Source organism: Thamnophis elegans, chromosome 3 (genome assembly GCF_009769535.1).
Source record: "Thamnophis elegans isolate rThaEle1 chromosome 3, rThaEle1.pri, whole genome shotgun sequence".
NCBI classification, from domain to species: Eukaryota; Metazoa; Chordata; class Lepidosauria; order Squamata; family Colubridae; genus Thamnophis; species Thamnophis elegans.
Window position 1 is genome coordinate 54,023,642 of NC_045543.1, and position 20,687 is coordinate 54,044,328.

Sequence of the window (20,687 nt, forward strand, 5' to 3'; positions counted from 1 at the left end):
AATAAAATATTAACAGATCAAATGAAGTGAAGATATGACTTACCGTATTTTTCGGTGTATTAAGACATACCTTCCCTCCCCCCTAAAAGAGTGTGGAAATGTTGGTGGGTCTTAGACACCGAATAGAGCCATTTTTTGGCTTCCCAAAGCCCTACCCCCACATCCCATTTTTGTGACAAACAGGTGAAAACTGCCTGTTTTCCACAAAAATGGAGGCATTTTTGCCTTCTCCCAGGAGCACTCTGCAGGGTTCAGTAGGGCTCGGGGAAGGCAAAAATGCCCCCGTTTTTGCTAAAAATGGCCCATTTTTTGCCTGTTTTTCGCAAAAACAGTGTTTTTGCCTTCCCCCAGCCCTGCTGAATCCTGCAGAGTGCTACTGGGGGCTGGGGAGGACAAATACTTTTTTTCTTTACTTGCCTCTTCGAAATCTTGGTGTGTCTTGTACACCAGTGCATCTTATAGTCTGAAAAATATGGTAGTTAGTTGGTAAGATGGGGATGATTGGAGCATAAAACCAGGTTGAGATGAAAGTATGGATTTTTGGGGGAAAAGTGCTAGGTTATCTGGACTGCAAGAATCTGACTGATCACTGGATAACAGCAAGAATTTGGCATCTTATATCTCTTCGTTGCTATCTGGTGCTTTTATATATATTTTTGCAATCCCAAAAATGATTGCAAAGTTACTTCACAAGAAGCATCAGACAAGTCTTAAGGAGAGCAGTCGGAAGTCAACATTTCTCGGTGTATCTTAACTAGTAAGAAAAGTAAATTTTCAAATATTGGCACAGGTCGTGGAAGGTCTCTACAGGTTAAATTTAGCTATAGAAAACAACGCAGAAACTACGAAAGGAGATGAAACCATCAATAGGTTGCTATTAGTTTGGTTTGGATCTAAAGTGGGCAAGAGTGCTTTGAATCCAAATCTGCATAAGATGTTTTTGTGGTGCTCAGTCCCAGCCACTTTCTGGAAAACTGAAGTGATTGGAATACATTTATTGATTATGTACCATCAAGTAGTTTTCAACTCCTAGCAACCTTATATAGAGATTACCCCCATAATGATCTATCCCTAACTTGTTCTTTCAGGCCTCATGAGCGATGGTGCACTCCAGAGGTGGGTTTCAAGGGGTACGGTCTGGAAATCCGGTGTGCATTTCGGAACCGGATCTTCCGGAGGCCTCGTACCGGAACTCACCTGCTGCCCGCTATGTCCCTCACCTTGTTGTGTCACTGCTGCATCACCAGCCATCCCATTAAAGTGAATGGGACCAACTGTGAGTCAACAGCAGGTCAGAGGAGAGCCGTTGCAGGACAGAGATGACAGTTGCTCTTTAAAAATTATGATTTAAATCCAGTTGTGATTTAAATCATGATTTAAATTGACTTGATTTAAATCAAATCCACCCTGATTGGAATGTAGATTTACCTATTCCAATTTGTTGGCCATTGTGTTATTCTCTAGTTTTGCTGGCATAACTTGGTTAGAACTATCTCTGGTTCTTCTTCTGTTGCTTGCTATATTTAAGTGGGATTCCATAAGTTTTTCTATTATTAGGTTTTGATTTGATAATGGCCAGAGTGCCGATCTAACTTATCTAGTAGTAGATGTTTTTGTAAGTAAGGAATATTTTCTAAGCTATCTCAGATGTTGGAATGTTCTTCTGTATAGTCTTCCATCTTCCTTTGATCTCCTTACTCTCTGTCCATTGACTTCTTTAGCACTACCAATTTGAGATTAGGACTTTCTTCTGAGTTCAGAAATGTTTTCAAAGACTTTCCTTGTTTTTCCATCTCTGTTTCCATCTTCAATGTCTTGTGTCTTCTAACAGCTCTCTGAAAATCTTTGTTAAGCTCCTTTCTGAGACTGTTTGTTGAACTTGGCTTTGGCTTCACTACTTGGCAATTTCCACAGTTTGTTCTGACATCCAGTTTGCTTTCTTCTCTTTCTTCATTTTTGGCTGTCTCGTTCATCCTTAATAACTTCTTTGAACTTCATTCCATATTTCCTCTGGTTCTCTATCAATGAAGATCAGGATTTCAAAGTGATTTCTGATGTTCTTGAAAATGGTGGGTATACGTTCAATATCATATTGCAGAAAGTTATTAACTTTCTTTTTTCTTCTTTAGCTTAATTTGGAGCTTGCACATGAACAGTTTCTGATCTATTCCAAAGTCAGCACTTGACAGTCCCATCTCAAACCATCTCAATTTGCTGATGCTGCAGATGTCAATTTGTAGTTGTTCCATTTCATCTTTCACTGTCTTGAGCTTTCCTGTGTTCATGTTTCTTACAACAGTATATATAAACGTTAAAAAGTTAAATATGTGTAGGTCTGCCTGTCTATCTGTATCTGCCTTCCTGCCTGCCTATCCATCCCTCTATCTATCTATCTATCTATCTATCTATCTATCTATCTATCTATCTATCTATCTATCTATCTATCTAATCTATCTATGCCTATCCCTATAGGTAGATACACCCTACTTTGGAGAATATTGTTTCGGTGGATCACATGTTTTTCAACTCTTCTCTAGGGGCGAGTGGGGGATTGATTACTCTTTAAACTACAATTCAGTTTATTGGCCCTCATCCAATCCATTGCTGCACTCAGACATTGATTTGGCAGATCACCTGCAGAGTAAAAGTGGAGGTCACATAACCCCTATAATGACGACATATTGATAATCAGTCATGTGAATAATAAGAAGCAAGAGTCTCACTTAGACAGAAATTTACAGTATGAATCATGGTTACAACAGACCCAGAGAACTTGAACCCAGATTAATATTTAGATAAATATTAAAATTAAATTTTGAAAAATTCATTTGAAAGATTTTTTTCCACAAAGAATTTGAATGTTGGATATTTTAGGTTTCTTAATTTAAAAAAGCAATTTCCTTCTAAATTCCCTTTTAAATTCAGGAGCTTCAAATAAACATTGTAGAAATCTATTTACCTTCCTTTTAGAGTAATCATAATAATTTTGTCAGGCTATAATCTCCTATATTGATTATTTTTTACTGAAGCATAAATAAAACCCAATCATATATGAATGAATGAATTTACTTAGCAGAACTTTACCAATGACTCTGTTTTAGATTGTTGTTCTGTTTTGCTCAGATTTGATATTCCATTATCTTTTGGACTTTTCTTTAATAACACCTCCATGCAAAGTGGGTAGAGCTTGTTTAAAAAGGGTGGGGCTATTCAAACTTGGCAAGACATGGTTAGGTTTCAGAGAGGAAATGTTTTCAAAGACCAGAATGATTAAAGAAGTCATTGTTTTCTCACGAGGTTAATAAGCAGGAGATGATCTGTATCCTTGGCAACTGAGAAAAGCCATAGTTTCAGTGTTTGTCCCAGAGTTGAACAACTACTAGAGTGAACTAATAAATATACAGTATATTTTTGCATGTTGTCCATAGATTATACAATTTCAGTTAATTGATAATTTGGACCTTGGTTTAATTTAAAGAGATTTGGAAAGAAATACTACATCAGTATGAGTGCAGAGTTAACAATCATGCTTAAAATTAAATCCATCTTTAATGTTCTCTCTCCCGCTCTCAGATACACACACACACACACACACACACACACATGCACACACCATATTTGAATCAAACAACATTCCATAAATAAATCTCTAGTTTATTAAAACTATTGTCTAATTAAAAATGAAAATGGTCCTTTCTATCTCACTCATGCTCATTCCATAGCAGAGCTCCAGAAGTTAAATCATTCTGAGACGGGCTTTATTATGTATCAGCTGCACTGCTTTGCTTTGCTTTGCTTTTTTTATAAACATATTTTTGTTAAATTTTAATTCTCTTTCTAAAATCTCAAATTTTAATTAATTCTGTTCCTAAAATCTCAATTTGCATTCATTTATGAGGAGTTTAGTTTCGCTCTCCAGGCTACAGTCCTCCATATATCTTAGAGTTATATGCTAATATATATGAAGCCACTTAAGGAAAACTGTTGCAGTTTTTTCAAAAAAGTAAGAAGGATATTACAAACAAAAACTCTTACATTTATTTTCCTGGTGATGCTGGGACGGAATCAGAAAAAGTAATTGCCGTTATTCCAAATTTAAGTTCTGCAATAAGAGGAAAAAATTAAGAAAATGGGAGGCCTTATTATTCATATGATGGTCTATCTTTTAGAATTCTGCCAGATTGGAGAGAAGCAGTTTGATAAGGTGCAGATTTCCCTATACCCCACAAGTAAAATTCAATGAACTTAATAGGATAGCTTCTAAGAAATATAGGCAACACTATACTATGGGAATAAGCCCTAGTTAATTTATTGGGGTTACGATATGAGTTGAAAAAATAGGGTTTTTTTTCCTTTTGGAATAAAGGAAATTCAAAGTAAAGTTAAGTTCATAATTTTTCTGTGTTTTGATGTATGATCCAAATTACATGATACAAAGCCAGAATTACCTATACATTTAGAATTTTTTTATAATATTCATTAAAACTCAATTTTGTTGTTGCTTGGAGAGTGGCCTAGAATAGATGAAAGAAAACAAGTTTGCCTTATGAAAGCATTTGTGTCTTAATGTAAGGATGGGTAACAAGGCATAGACATATGACATTATCTGACATGGGATCCCAAATGGTTGCAGAACAATCTCTGCAATGAGACACTGCCCACAGTTCTTCCTTGGACAGAAAATAACTGGTCTGATTGGCAGGAAGATCAGTTAAGAACAGATTTGAAAGAGATGGCCTTGATAATAGCACAGAGCGCTATTGTAACTCCATATAAGGGTTGGTGTATTACTTCTTTCCTCCTTTGCTTCTGCAAACATGTGATTAAATCCTGCAGTTCCTTTTTGTATTAGTAAAGTTTATACTTATTTTATTCTGCTAAACTGATACAGAGGGAAAAGAATAAATACATGTAATGTAACATTGTTAACAACTCCATGTACTCAGAAGTTGTCTTCCTTGCACCTTTGAGAGAAATCGCAACCATACATTGATTCATTTCAGGTGTAGGGGTTTCTTTCTTGCCAGTGTTATATGATTGTTCTTTAACTATTAGTTTCAGTGCCTGAAAACCCTACAATTTTGGTGCTTTGATAGATGCCAGATACTGGGAATGTAGGCAAGTAGAACATACACATTGTTTAACTTCATTTTAAGATTGTAGGAAATTAATTTCATGTTCCTTACAGCAACTCTTCACTGGTTAAAAGAAGACATTCAAGCTCATGCTTCCATTATTTTTGTAAACAATTTCAGATTTTGTCTCCTCCCTTCCATCTTATGAGAAAGAGGCTGCCTAGTTTGGGATCCATGAACCTTTCCTCTTAAATCCCATGCTGTAGAACTTCAAAAAGAAGCAGGGACTTTTTAACTAGGTCAAATAGTGTAGCTTTCCAACTTCTGTCAAATACGGCCCAAATTAGATAGAGTTTCCATTGTGCAGGCTTTTGACTACATATTGTCTTCTCTGTTTTCTTCTTTTTTCTTGAAAAACAAACATGACTTGAAATAAAGCTTAAGAGGACCCATTTGTAATACCTGCAGTTAGTATTACAACTCCATTTGTTTTATGATATACCTTACTGTTGTGCAGTTGAGTTCAAAAGTGTCTCGTATGTCCTGAAGCACTCTTAGTTTAGCAAAGGTGATCTATTGTGCAATGCACAACTCTTAGAAATATTGTTTAAAGGAAGTACATGCTGTGTTGTTCTTCCACTTCATAACCATTATTTCTCTGTTCCTGCTGACATACCATTGGCAAAAGTGAGCCAGGTTACCATTGATAGTATCTTCATTTGACTGTTTTTTAAACATTTTGTTTGCTTTGGGCATAATCCATTAGGAAATTATTTTACATATTTCCAATTAGAGTATATGACAACTGAAAAAACCACCAGAAGTTGAGAGGTAGATGTCTGACTTAATTTATTGTAACTTAAAATGTTGATCTTTTTTAGAGATTTATGAGTTTATTTGCTAAAGCATTGAAAAAAACCTGTAATAATATAGGTGAACTATAATATTTCTTCATCTTATGCTGGTTATAATTACCCAAATCCCCCCCCCTTTGTGTGTGTGTGTGTTTATTAAATTTACAACATCAACATAAGGTTTTGTTATATTTCACTGCTGTCTTGCCTATTGTAGACAGCTTATCTGGAATTTACATATGAATATTTGCAGCAAGAGGCCCAGTTTTGTGTAGTGATTAAGGCATTAGGCTAGAAACTGGGAGACTGTGATTCCTAGCTCCTGCTTAGCAACAAAGCCAGCTGAGTGACTTTAGGCCAGCCACTTTCTCCCAGCTCTAGGAAGGAAGCATTGACAAACTGCTTCTGAAAAAGTGTGCCAAAAACTGCAGGGAACTGCCCAGGCCAAGAATTGGACATGATCAAATGGAATAAAAAATGTTGCAATAAAGTGTTTTTATTATTGTGATATTTTTCTAAGAAGTTACAGTTGATTAATTTAGCCAAAGTAGGTTTGTAAGTTGACTTTTTGCATTCCCTGCACCTTTTCCCCATGTTATATCCAATTATTCAGTTTCCAAAACGGGAGGGCCTATCTTTTGTAATAACAAGCATATGAAGTTAGGTATTATCAAACTACAGATGGTCTTTGCTAACAGAACTGAAGTTGAAGAACTGAATAAACCTAAGACTTCCACTAAATTCATCTTACATAGAAGGAATGCTAGAAGGAACAATGTATATTATGCTCTATAGATAGTTCAAATGCCTACAGATCCTTGTGAACACTGAGTTTTTAAAAAACTCTTTCCAAAGCAGGAGAATGTTGGAAATAAATAATGTAAAAGGAGGTTTCGGTATATGTAAGTATGATGATTATCTGAAAACAGAATGGAATGGGACCAATTTTGGTATGGTAGGAGAAACCAGGAAAAGAAAGATGGAAATGATTTCAACTAAGGTCTTCAGAAAAAAACAAATTGTCTATGGAGATTCTCAGTCATCCAAGACATGGTTTTCCCAAAAGTGCTTTTTCAAAAGGCATCTGGATTTTATTTTTCCTTAAAGATGTTTCACTTCTCATCCAAGAAGCTTCTTCAGTTCTGATTGAATGGTGGAAGATGGAAGGATTTATATTCCTTGCATTCATCTGGTCGTTAGATCGTTGACACCACTTGGAAGTTTATCAGGATTACCAGAATAATGCAAATGGGTGTGGAACTTTCTTGGAGCGCTGAAAGAATGAATTTAGGGCATAGATAAATCTCCAAATGGCCTCAATGACTCAAAGTGAAGCCTTTCAAGGAAAAAGAAAGTCCTTTTGAAAAAGCACCTTGGGGGCAAAATGCATCCTGATGCAAGAAGCCATGGGGTTCAGAAAATTGCTGTTTTCTCTACTTTGGTTCAATCAGTCAAGTATATCTTCTCAGAAAAATGTCAGTTTACTGAAACTTTTTTTTTCTTCCATTAAATCATGTCTGATGCTTAGAAATTGTCTGGACAGATCCCTGCAATTTTTGGCAGACTTTTTTCAGAACTAATTTATCTAGTTTAGGTAATGAAACATCTGCAAGAGAACAGTAGATTTACTTTACACTCCTGTTTTGGCTTAATGACCACCATAAAAAAGGTGACCTGCTTAATAACATGCACATCTTCGGCCATAATTTTGAGGCCAATTGTTAAGTCAAGGACTACCTATAACAAGTTCCATTGCTTTCACCAGTGCTCTTTTTCCTGGTGCTCTTTATAAAGCCTAGAGAAATAATGGCAATCAAAAGTGTAATTAACCAAAACAAATCTTATGAAAGCCCTTTAGAGTGGTCCATTCTGTGCCACTGTATCAGAGAGAAAAGAAAGTGTCAGGTTGACAAAACCAAGTTCTAGCAACCAACTTTACTTTTCCTATTCCCTCCTTTCTTGTTCATCAGCTGATGCATACTGAAACATGACCAAGAAAAGCGCTGTGAAAATGCATCAGTTTTAAGGGTCTTTCTTTCTAAAAAATCTTTAAGATGTCATTCTTTACATCTTTTTTCTTTTAAAAAAAGATTCCGATCAATATTTGAGCCATCATCAGACTAGAGAATCAGCGTGGCTGGCAGAGAATGTGACATTTACCTTTTCAAGAACTCTGCCTCTATGTCCCACCTAAATCTAACAGGAACATTGGTATATGTAATGTATACAACTATGTTTGATTCTGTCCAATGTCTTTGGAGTGTGCTCAAAAAGAATACTGATACATATAATATATGCTAACTAATTACATGCATTTTATTTATTAATGTTCCTACTAGAGAATTTTATGTATGCTTTCTTGGGGGCAATCCAAGAGAATTCAATGGGCCCTCCCACTGAGTAAAAGTATACATGATCATGTTGCCTGTCAAACACATCAAACATTAAAACCATATAGGGAAAATATTTTGTTTTATAGCCTTTGCACGCTAAACCTAACCCTGTATGATGGCAGAATTATTTCATTAAAATTTTAAAAAGTGAATCTTTCAGCTTAGGCTGGAGGGAAGTGAATATGCAGTTGGATACCTTCTATCTGAAATTTTCTACCCGCAGCTGTGCTTAATAGCAAATTAGAATAGCAGATGCTAATACATTTCCAAACAGCTCATTAATTATATTTCAGCCACCTAGGGCCATCACCAGTTTTACAATTTGGCCATATGTCTTGTGGGAGTTGGGTGGAACAACAACACAGAGCAGAAGGAAAAAAAAAGGAATTAGAAAGGAAAACTAAGAGAACACTCTTTTTTGCATTTGGCCATGTGGATAATATAACAAACTGACAGTTGGAATGAACACTATACATGAATTGGTAAGGAAAAGGGAGATACTTGCTAATGCTGAACAGTACTGTAAATCAGTAAATCTATTTCCTTCAAATATCAGGAGCTAGACACAGATGGAGAGCAGTTTGGTTTAGTGGTTAAGGCACCAGGCTAGAACATGAGAGATTGTAAATTCTAATCCTGCCTTAGGCACAAAAGTTAAGGTTTAGGTTATAAGGTTTATTGCACTTGTATGCCGCCCTATTCCCGAAGGGACTCAGGGCGGCTAACAAACCAAAGGGGAAAGGGATAATACAGACAAAAACAAAAGGCAAACAAACAAAATATAAAAACAATTTAAAAGCAACCAACAGCTGCACAAATTCGAGAGGGGGTGGGAACTCATCAGCCCCAGGCCTGTCGGAACAGCCAGGTTTTGACGGCTTTGCGGAAAGCCTGAAGGGTGGTGAGGGTCCGGATCTCCACGGGGAGGTCGTTCCAGAGGGCCGGAGCAGCCACAGAGAAGGCCCTCCTCCGGGTAGTCGACAAACGGCATTGGCTGGCGGATGGAATTCGGAGGAGGCCTAGTCTGTGGGATCTAATAGGTCTTTGGGAGGTAATTGGCAGCAGGTGGTCTCTCAAGTACCCAGGTCCTCCAATACCATGAAGGGCTTTATAAGTGACGACTAGCACCTTGAAGCATATCCGGAGACCAATAGGCAGCCAGTGCAGCTCGCGGAGGATAGGTGTAACGTGGGTGTACCGAGGTGCACCCACAATTGCTCGCGCGGCTGCATTCTGGACAAGCTGAAGTCTCCGAATGCTCTTCAAGGGCTGCCCCATGTAGAGTGAAGCTAGCTCCAGCTGGGTGACCTAGGGCCAATCCCCCTTTTTCAGCCCTAGGAAGGAAGCAATGGCAAACCACTTCCAAAAACCTTGACAAGAAAACTAAAGGGATTTGACCAGTTATTTCAACATTGCCTTGAAAGTTAAAAAAAGAAAACTCCTAAAAAAATCCCAAAGGCACAGATGAATTCACTTTTAAATATCTGCACATAAGCATCCACATTTGCATGTGTATGCGCATTACAACATGCCTAATACACTGGGATAAATTAATCTGAAAACGTCAGAAGAAGCCCTATAGAAAACAGATTGAAAATTATACATTATTAGTCAAGTTACTGAAGCTACTGAAATTTTCATGACACGGATAAAAGAAAGAGCACATCAAAAGAGAAACCAAATGATTTTTAGAAATGTAGGGCGTGGCTATCGCAGCAAGCTCATTTGTCCAATTCAAAAAGGTGAAACTTTTTTTTCTCCGTGGAATATGATTCCTGAACATAATGAAACAACACTTTGACTTATAAATGGATCTTTATGGCTGGTTTTGTGGAATCGGTGCATTTGAACACTCAAAAACCTGAATCTAAATCAGCACCTATAATATTTGATCCATAACACAATCTGGATCCCTACCATCAACTATTCTATAAAATTCTGGGGAGAAGACAGGAAACTAGGATTATTCACTTCAGGCTAATGTCTGCTTTTCAAATAAAAATTTTTTTTTTCTGGAAAGGAATGTCTATTCTTTTGGATTCTGGAAGAGATAAATGTAAGCATCTATAGCATAAAAAACTGCTGCAGCACCAGGAAACAAATTTATGGATGAGTTTCTGCTTCAGTATCTATAATATTTCTTGGATGTTAATAATTAGAATTTCATACAATGCGAATGGAGTTGAGAGAAGATAGACCACAACATTTCCACACAGCAAAACATACAGTGACTTCAGATTTAGCTGCTGAAATTTCTGGAAGGCTGAAAATTACCTCAGCTAGTTGTTTTGTCTAATCATGTCTAAAGCATAATTCTGCTTGAAATCAGGCTTCATTAACACCTATGCATTGCCAGTGGGAAGGCTGGCAACTTGCTTTGTTTGCTAAATCACATAGACTTAAATTGTATTTCAAGATCTATGTCAATACAATGTCCCTTTTTCCATAGATGGTCTTTAAGGTCACATCTCATGTTCTTTGACGGGGAGTTATAGAATTAAAGAGTGTTCCATCTCTTCTAGTTGTATATTACATTTTTGTGTCCTTTGTTTTCTACTAAGACAAGCCATGAAATGGACAAAATAATATTATATAAATAAACATTTTTTTATTTTTACGTATTTATTACTTATCCTACAGGGAAAATAGAGAACTAAAACAAAAGAAAACAGAGGTTTTATGCACACACACACAAATATAGCAAAATCCATACAAATATAATTCCATTTTAAAGAATTCAAAACTTTAAATAGACAGAAAAATATTGCTCAGACTCTCATCTTTGGTTACAAAACAAGTCATGGGAGTAGAATGAACATGTTTCATCAAACCAAGCTTTGAATATCACATGCAATGTTTCAAGCACATCACAAGATTGTGAATGTTAGAGGTACACAGCTACTAGAATGATTTCCAATCCAATAAAGGGGAATATTTGTAGCTCAGGATTAAAATAAGAGGTCTTTGATTTGTTTTAAACTAGTAGTGTCAAACTCAATTTCATTGAGGGCCGTATCAGGGCTGTGGTTGACCTCGGGGGGGGGGGATAGGCAGACATGGCTGACTGGATGGGTGTGGCCAGTTTGGTGCTACTCCCCAAACTGCTGGCATGCTTCCTCTTTGCATTGGGTAGACTGGGACTGAAGAGACGCAGGCTGGCCTCTTACATTTTTCAGGACAGCCCTGTGGACCAGATCCAATCACATCATGGCTGGAAGCAGCCCATGAGCCTTGAGTTTGATGCCACTGTTTTAAAGTTACTGAAGTAAATGCCAGTTTCCAGCAAAAGCATAGTAAATTGTGTTCATGGTATACATTGTGGGACACTACAAACAGATGTAAATGCAAGCCAGTTGCTGAATGCCCAAAATGTGGCCACATGACCACGGAGAAGTACACACCCATCGAAACTCTAAATCTGAGTCACAGCTTGGGGAAGGTCTATCATAACTTCAAAAGGTCACTGAGTGACTGGTCATAAATTGAGGATTACCTGTACAGTATCTATTAGAAACCGCTATAAGAATTTTATTTGAGGTTGTAGGTAATAGTGTATTCGGGGGTGGGGTGGAATAAGCTCTTTAGGCAGCTGTTACATTTTTCTTTTAAATTCATAACTTGAAAAAGTAATCGCAAATATAAGAATAAATATGTAGAATACTTCTGGGCACCACAATAGGTATTGCTTAATCCGGTGGTTCTCAAAACTTTGTAATACTCCCTAAAACCATAAATGAATGTATGTGATTACCTATTAGTAAAACTAATGTTAGTTGAATAACTAATTAATAACTAATAATGATGTTATTAAGTTTCAGTTTGTGCAAGAAATAAAAATGGCATTAGTATTATGACTATATTTTATAGGACTTTACAAACATTACAGTACAATGCAGTACCTCCTTACTATGGGTTTATATTGGTAAAATGAGGATCAGAGCCCAGTGTAAGATTAGATGTTACTTTTATATTGCCTGCACAAACCCAAGTAATTTTTTTTAAAGTGACTCCTCCCATTTTGTTTTGTGAACCAACCCACAGTGTGCAAAACCCCAGTCATCTAAACACATCCCCTACTTTTCTATCATGATACTCAAAATTGGCTTCTTGAGTTCCCAGCGATTTCTCATTTCAGAACTTGTCTGATTAAATTTCAATTTTTAAAGATATAAATTAGATATATAATTTAAAGATATCTAATTAGATATAAACAAACAATATACTTTCTTTGTGAAAACTTCAGAAGACCAAGTCATCTTGGCTTTTCATATTTAGCTAAGGTTATGGAATTATGCTTATGGAAGCACAGACATTTTGGAAATCTGCATATTGTACTTGAATGCCAAATGTTAGACACCATGTAGTTTATAAATGGACTAGTCTGTTTTTAGCTGTATTTTATTAGCTGATGAAAACTCTTGCCTCCGTAAAATTTCAGAAACTTTTAATGCAGTGACTGATTACTGGTGAGCGGGAACTCTAAGGTAGCTAAATGTAATTAAATCATGTATCTTGGATAAAATTTACATTCTTTCTTTTTACTTTTTTTGTCTGCTTTTCTTGGCATGGAACCCAGTTTGTTTCCCTAGTTAGATCTATTCCTGAATTTCAATTTTTAATTAATCTTAAAAGGATAAAATGGCAATAACCAATTACTACATATTATCCTTGGGTTAAACATGATATGTTAAGTATCATGAGTTCAGAATAGTGGGGCAGCTTACAAATGCATTAATCATATTTTCCTAAATTATAAAGGAGTTTTCTTGAGCTGTTCTAGTCTAGGCAGGTTATTACTTACAACTCTGTATGATGAGCTCCTTAGAGGGTTTATTATTATTATTATTAAAAAGCATCCTGCTGTATATAACTAGATTTACTACCTGATAGAATTTGAAACTGTCCAGACTCCAAGTTGAAATGTAGCAAGAGTTATCAAATTTATTGTCTTGGTAAAAAGTCATAATAAATTCAGAAAGGATATTATAAATTAGTTCTTAACTTACCCACTAATGCAAATACGTAAAGAAATGTATTTCAAATAAGTGCTTATTAGGAGTTTGGCTTATAAAATGCCCCAGTTTCTTCCTCTTTCTGTATTTTTGTATAGAGGAACTTACACTATATGCGAGTCCAACTGGAAATTATCTGGATCAGTTAAATTATTCATTAAACAATTCAAATGCAATACAAAACAAAAACCAACTAATAGGAACAACTATTGGTACAAAATAGAAAGAATGGGGTAGCAGCAATAGCGCTTAAACTTATATACCCCTTTACAGTGCTTTACAGCCTTCTCTAAGCGGTTTAAAGAATCAGCATATTGCCCCCAACAATCTAGGTCCTCATTTTACCCACCTTGGAAGGATGGAAGGCTAAGTCAACCTTGAGCCTGGTGAGATTTGACATGCCAAATTACAGGCAGTCAGCACAAGTAGCCTGCAGTACTGCACTCTAACCACTGCGCCTCCGTGGCTCAGATCTCTAACGGCTACGCTAATAGTTTTAATCAGGGGATATTAAATTTTGGGAGAACTTTTTCTCCTGCTCAAGAGACAAAGTGTGAATGTCAAGAGAGCCTCCTTGAAGAAATGGAAATTTAAAGAATCTTTTGAGACTGACAATTTAAGGCATAAGCCTACATCTGATAAAAGGAGCTGCAGCTCATAAAAATTATACATTAAATAGAAAGGTTAATTTTAGTTATGTAACCATCTTTTCCTGTGGTGTCTACCATTCTGTTAGACTGGAGAAGAGGCAGGAGACATATGCACTGAATCCTATCTACAAGAAAGTGCCATCTGTCAGGACCCAGGAGAAGAGGTTTTTTTTTTTTGGCATGGCACCTACCTTTTGGTACATCATTTGGTACATTACTGAAATTAGACTTGTCCCAAAAAGGCACTAAAAACCTGGCTTTGAGTCCATGTTCTGGCTCATTTGAATGTGATTCTTTTCAGCTCTTATTCTTATTTATGTTGTTTTTACTGTTTGTTTCAGTTGTCGGACACCTAGAGTCATATGAATGAGATGAGCAGCCTGCAAATTTACTCAATGAATAAATAAAATATATAATAAATCCTCTCAAAAGATATGACCAGATGCTCTCTGAATTTTGACCACCATTGAGTCCACATGACTCATTCCACAATATCTTCTATAAATGAAGTGACACGGATTTCTTTGTAATAGTTACCCAACAGCCAAGCATTTGGAGAAAGTAACTAAAAGCGCATAACTAAAAGTTATGTCTCTTAGGGTTAGCTGAGCTAGAAATACAATAAATTCATTATTGGCTTACCAAACATGTTTAGTCATAGAGACTTGTGACTTTGGTCCATGCATGGGGTATGCATATTATTGCATGTAACATGCATGGGGTATGCATATTATTGCATATAACAAACCAATTAACTCTTACAAACAGAAATGTCTTTCAATGGTGATGACAATCAAGAGGTGTGATGGGTCACTTTTTATGATTAGTGTAATCATTGCAAACAGTGCATTGCTTGCTTGTTTGTCAGCAGTAAGGTGATATCTGAAGGTATTTTTCTATTGCATCTGCTATTCATGTATTTAACAGGTTTCCACTGAAAGCAGAACATTTTCATGGATCATAGGATCCTTATGTTTGTATATTGTACCTTTGCAGGGAATACATCAAGCTGCTTCACGCTTACAACAATTGCAGCATACCCCTGGTCATGTGATCAAAATTCAGGTGCTTGGCGACTGATTCCTATTTATGATAGGGTCAGTTGATCACCTTTTGCAACCTTCTGACAAGCAAAGTCAATGGGGAAATCAGTTTCATTTAACAACTACAGTGTTAAACAACTAACTTAGCAATGTGTTACTAACTTTACTGTGGCAAGAAAGGTAAAATGAGGCAAAACTCACTTAACAGCTGTCTCACTTAGCAACAGAAATTTTAGGCTCAATTGTGGTCATAAATTGAGGACTTCCTGTAATTCTGGGGAAAGGACGAGTTTTTTTATTTTCCACTAGATCTGGTTAGTAAGAATTCATTTAATTCTCTGTCTCTCTCTGTGTAGACATGTACTGTATATACTCGAGTATAAGCCTAGTTTTTCAGCCCACTTTTTGGGCTGAAAAAAGCCGCCTCGGCTTATATTCGAGTCAGTGAAAAATTTGCCCGAAATGGAGGAGAAAAAGGGGCGGGGCCATGCCGCTGGGTGACACTCGTGAATGGCCCGGTGCCCCTGTGAGTTTCCCCTCCCTCTGTGTCAGTTTGCCGCGCAGCGCGCACCGCACCATCCCCCCTCCTCACGTTCTAATGTAATGCAGGGCTGTCTTACGATTCCCCTTCCTCCCCCTCCTGCCGCTCTGCAACGATGTCCCACCTCCTCCTTGTTATGGCAAGCAGCCACATAGCGATGTCCCACCTCCTCTGGTACAGTGATCCAATGATAGGAATCACTGTGCCGTGTGTCATAGGAGGCGGGACATCGCTCCCGCGGCTGCACGGGACATCATCATCATAGCGGGACATCAGCATCATGAGGTGAGTGAAGTATTTCATTGAATACACCGCTAGTTTACTGTTTTTCTTTGAAATAAATATTCAAAAACATTATTGGTATCTATTTTTATTTTTGAAATTTACCGGTAGCTGCTGCATTTCCCACCCTAGGCTTATACTCGAGTCAATAACTTTTCCAGTTTTTTTGTGGTAAAATTAGGTGCCTCGGCTTATATTCGGGTCGGCCTATACTCGAGTATATACGGTATATAGTATATTGTTTTAATCATCAGTTGTACAGTCAAATACTTGAGTCTCCATATTGAATTGTTTGTTCTGTGAGCACACCTGTGCCTGCCAAGGATAAGCTTCTCTATTATAAGCCAATTGAGTTACTATCAAAGATGGACTCTGCACTTTTCTGTTCACGGTTAGCCTCGTTCACTATGTATTGGTAATTCAGTTCAAAGGAGCAACAAGAAGAACTGTGGCAAGCAGTTGTAGTCATTCCAATTTATCATAGTTCTCACCGACCCCATGCCGGACCACACAGATTGTAAATAGCTATGTTTAAAGTCTCTCACAAAAGTCCTACTTTGCATAAAAATACTTTTTCCTCCTGATCTTAGCTAAGGCTCTCCAAATATAAGGAGCATGTTTTTTATTCCTGTTATTTTCTCTTCCTTCCTGCGCTGTGTAAAACATTAGCCTTTAATACAATTATGGCAGGCTGGTTGTGGTTGTTATTGTCTAAAATTCATGTTTATGATGCTCAGTGGGTACATATCCCAGCACTATGCATTGAGGCCTTGATATCTTCAAGCTGAGATGGCCTTGAACCAGGAGAACTAGTCCAAGATAGTATTTCACAATGGGTACCCTGCAGGTTTGCTGGTTCCCTTTGCTGTCAATGAAAGCTAGTTACAAGCCACAGAGCATCAGCTTGGCCATAGCTTGTCTAAATTATAACAGGGATTAGACTGTAACCTTGTTTTCCCTAAATGACCCTGTAGGTAGGTTGTCTCAGGAGCTTTGAAATTATTCCCTACCTGCATGTGATTAAGACACCATGATTTGGGAAGTCTACTAAATACATAAGGCTGTCATCTGAACAAAGAATTTTCTTCAGCAGCTTTGGTTTATTTCTTCAAAGAGAAAAAAAAACCTGAGCCAGATGTAGTCTTTCTATTTTCTTCCCCAAAGATATTAATTCAGAAATAATTAGGAGTAGAAAAGAACACACAGCAAAGGCAGCTCAAGCTGCATATACTATTTGGCATATTTGCTGGCTATGGAAGCAGAAATGAAGAGCACTGAACAGGAAAAGTGTAAGGAATGCATATTTTATGGCAGATAAAAAATTAAAACACCTTAAAATTAAAATCTGTCTTCTTGGATTTCTGAAAGGAAGAGAGAGCTTGAAAAGACAAAAACCATCAGTCACTTCGTTATGAGAATCCAACAGAAAACACTTTTTTTCAGGAAATTCACATACAAACAAAAGTGATCTATTAAACATTTTTAATATATAATTACTTAATATTGTATATAATTAGGCTTGATAGAATTTATGAGCGAGCTCTACTTTTCATGATATGAAAAATATGCTATCATTTAGAAAGTGAAAATGTTCTCCTTTGAACATTTGTAACCTGCTACTTATCATATGGATTTTTTTATGGATGAGGGTCTTTTGTTTGTTCATTGTCTTTCTATCCTTGTTATTTAGTGATGTGCATTCCCCCCCTTTTTTCTTCTTCTTCCTCTTTTTCTTCCTCTTTTTCTTCCTCTTCCTCCTCCTCCTCCTCCTCCTCCTCCTCCTCCTCCTCCTCCTCCTCCTCCTCCTCCTCTTCTTCTTCTTCTTCTTCTTCTTCTTCTTCTTCTTCTTCTTCTTCAGCTGCCTATATCTTTCTTCCTTTCATTATATCCTGGCTATAGAATGTCTAAACAAGCAGATTACTGACAGAGAAAGAATTGCCATGATTGGGTCTCTGCCAGGTTGCCGCCTTCGTGTTTAATTTTTGCTAGGTTTCAATTTCTGAATGTCTGCTAGTGAGGGCAGAGGGGACTTCCAATAGTTCCAGTTCTCATGGCCATTGGTGAGCCACACTGGGAATTGTAATTAAGCAACATAAGGAGGCTGGTAGGTTCCTCCTCCTGAGACAATTTCTATTTCAGTTAATTTGGTTTACCCTTCCTGCCTTCGTTGTGCTCTTATTTTGTTATTGTTGTCAGTGTTATAAGGATGAAAAAACGTTACTGAAAGGTCCTATATCCAGACCAAAGCTTCTGTCTGCTAAGTCCTTTCAAAGCCCTCTAAAGTAGATGTTTTCATTCAGGTTTTTAACCTTTTTCTGGGAGGGATTTTGCTTCTTTTTGCAATATGTACCTAACCTTGAAATAATCTGTTTTAAACTCGTATTTCCAACATTAACCCTTATTTTCTTTTGCTGTCCAGCTTGGTGATTTCCACGTTATTGTTTTTTTAAGACACATCAAAGGCCAGAGAAACTTTTCTTGGAAAGTCAGGCTTATATCTTGGGAGCTAGAGGAAAGTCCTGCCATGCTCAGTTAGTTTACCTGCATGTCAAATTGGGGGTTCTCATTTATTTGCTCTCAGTAGGCTTCCATGCTAGTTCAGATTGTTACATTTAGTGGGCCACCAAGATTGTGCAATTGCAACCTATCTTTATGGAGTAATACACATAAAACAATTATGCGTTTTTAGGAATACCTGATGAGAGTTACTGTGCATTCATCGTATAATCTTACAAAGCGTTACAATTTCCAGAAAGCCAACTCTGTGATGGAATTAAAAAAAAAACTCATTCCATTGGTGCAAAACAAAATTAGGGATTATCATATTCCAGGGATCAGAACCATCTAAAGCCTAAATCAAACTGTACTTTCTCTTCCTTGTGTACCATGTTTAATGCACTGGGCTTTCCCTACTGAATTTTGGAACAAAAATTAATACATACTGCTCTTTTCTTATATTTCAGCACATATCTACTCTTTCATCTTTAGGGCAATGTTTCCAGAGTCAAAGTAGAAGCTTGTTCCCAGAATTCCTTGCAGGAGACTTGGAGTCCTACAAATTGGGATTAGCAGTAGCTGTGGGTAGATGGGATGAGTCCTAGGCCCAATAATTCAAGCTCTTGGATGAGTGAAAGGAAAGCAAGTTGGAATATGATAACTAAAATACAACTGCTTAGAGCAGTTGCATCAAGTTGGTCCTTTAGGACAGTGTTTTTCAACCTTTTTTGTGCAAAGGCACACTTTTTTCATGAAAAAAATCACAAGGCACACCACCATTAGAAAATGTTACAAAAATTTAACTCTGTGCCTATATTGACTATATATAAAGTAATTTTCCCACGGCACACCTTACACTATGTCACGGCACACTAGTGTGCCGCGGCACAGTGGTTGAAAAACACTGCTTTAGGAAATTAAGTCTGATAAATCAAATTCACAACCTCCTCAGCAAAGCAAGGAAAAATTGATCAAGATACTCTTATAATTATCCTCCTTGATAAATTTGCTTATGAATTCAAGGAAAAAGCTATTCGTAGGTGGCATTAATTATTTTTTTATTAATGCAATATTATTTATTCTCCATTTCTGACTGCAAATGCTTTAGTAATCTTGTTTATCCTAATTTGTTTTGTAAGGTACTCCTTTTGCATTTGTCTGGAGTTTATCTGCCTATCTAGGATCAAATTGCCATCACATTAATGAAAATATTTAATTCATATCATATAATGAAGTTATTCTGGATTTTCTTCATATTTAAACGTACTTTAGCTGTTATCATAATTGAGAGGAGACATATGGATGCAAAAGAAAAGCCTGAAATCTGTTTTGACCAAGGCCCTAAATTGCTCCAGTAACTCAAAGCAGGAATGGGGTGGGGGGAAAATGCACTCCTTTCAGCGCTGAGTTAATTATCTTAATATAAGCGTATGAACAATGGCCTGCTGGATCAGGCCTCAGGGCATCTAGTGCAGAAGTCTGTTCTCACAGTGGCCAATCAAGGGCACAAGAAGCCTACTAGTCAACCAGCAGGTGATCTTCGGTGGCTGTCCCACTGCCATCAGAGCTAATGGCCAACAACAAAGTCACCCTAAAGAACATTGTCACTAGACCCTTCATGCTACAGCCTGCAACAGGAGACACTGTAGGATTTAGTGGCATTCCAATAATAAGACATGAAGCCTCCTAGGCCTAATTGAGCCTAATTGTGTTTTCTTCTATGACTGTTCTTTGCTTCTGACTCATGTAACGTGGGGCTGTGCGTAGATTGCATTACAATTGAATTATCTCAAACTTTGGCCTTCATGTGTGGCATACTGCCAAAAAGGTTAGCCAGCACTCCCTCCCCCCCCCCCAGTAAACTTGCTGATAATAAATTCTGTTTGTTAATGTTCTCAGACTGATTTCAGTTTAAGCATTTTACATAGTTTCTTTTTTAAAAAAACAGCACAGATCTTAACACTGAAGCAGATTCACTGGCATTTCTTCCAGCATTTTATGACATCAAGGAAGGAATTTCATAATTCTTAGTTAATAGATTTTATTCACTTAGGAAGCAGCAGGTAATGCTCCTTATTTGTGACAGGTTTCAAGTTCAGCTGAATATGAATTCTGTTCCTCTTTTGCACTTCACTGTTCTCTCACTTTATTGTCTTATGTGTTCTGGTTTACTTGGCCCAGCTCCAGCAGCATGTAAAAACAGAATAAACTGACCTCATCAAGTTTGTGTCTTCATAGAACTGATTTTGGTCAGGAAAAATGGAAACTGAAAGTCCATAACTTTCAAAAGTTCAGACCTGTTAATTAGCCTGGACAGAATAAGTTTTATGAGATGAAAGAC

At 37.1% G+C, this 20,687-nt stretch overlaps 1 protein-coding gene across 9 annotated transcripts in view; it reads left to right on the forward strand.

The window, feature by feature from the left end:
* Positions 1–20,687, forward strand: part of ZNF462 (zinc finger protein 462) — a 165,833-nt gene that overhangs the window by 35,016 nt on the left and 110,130 nt on the right. The window lies entirely within an intron of this gene.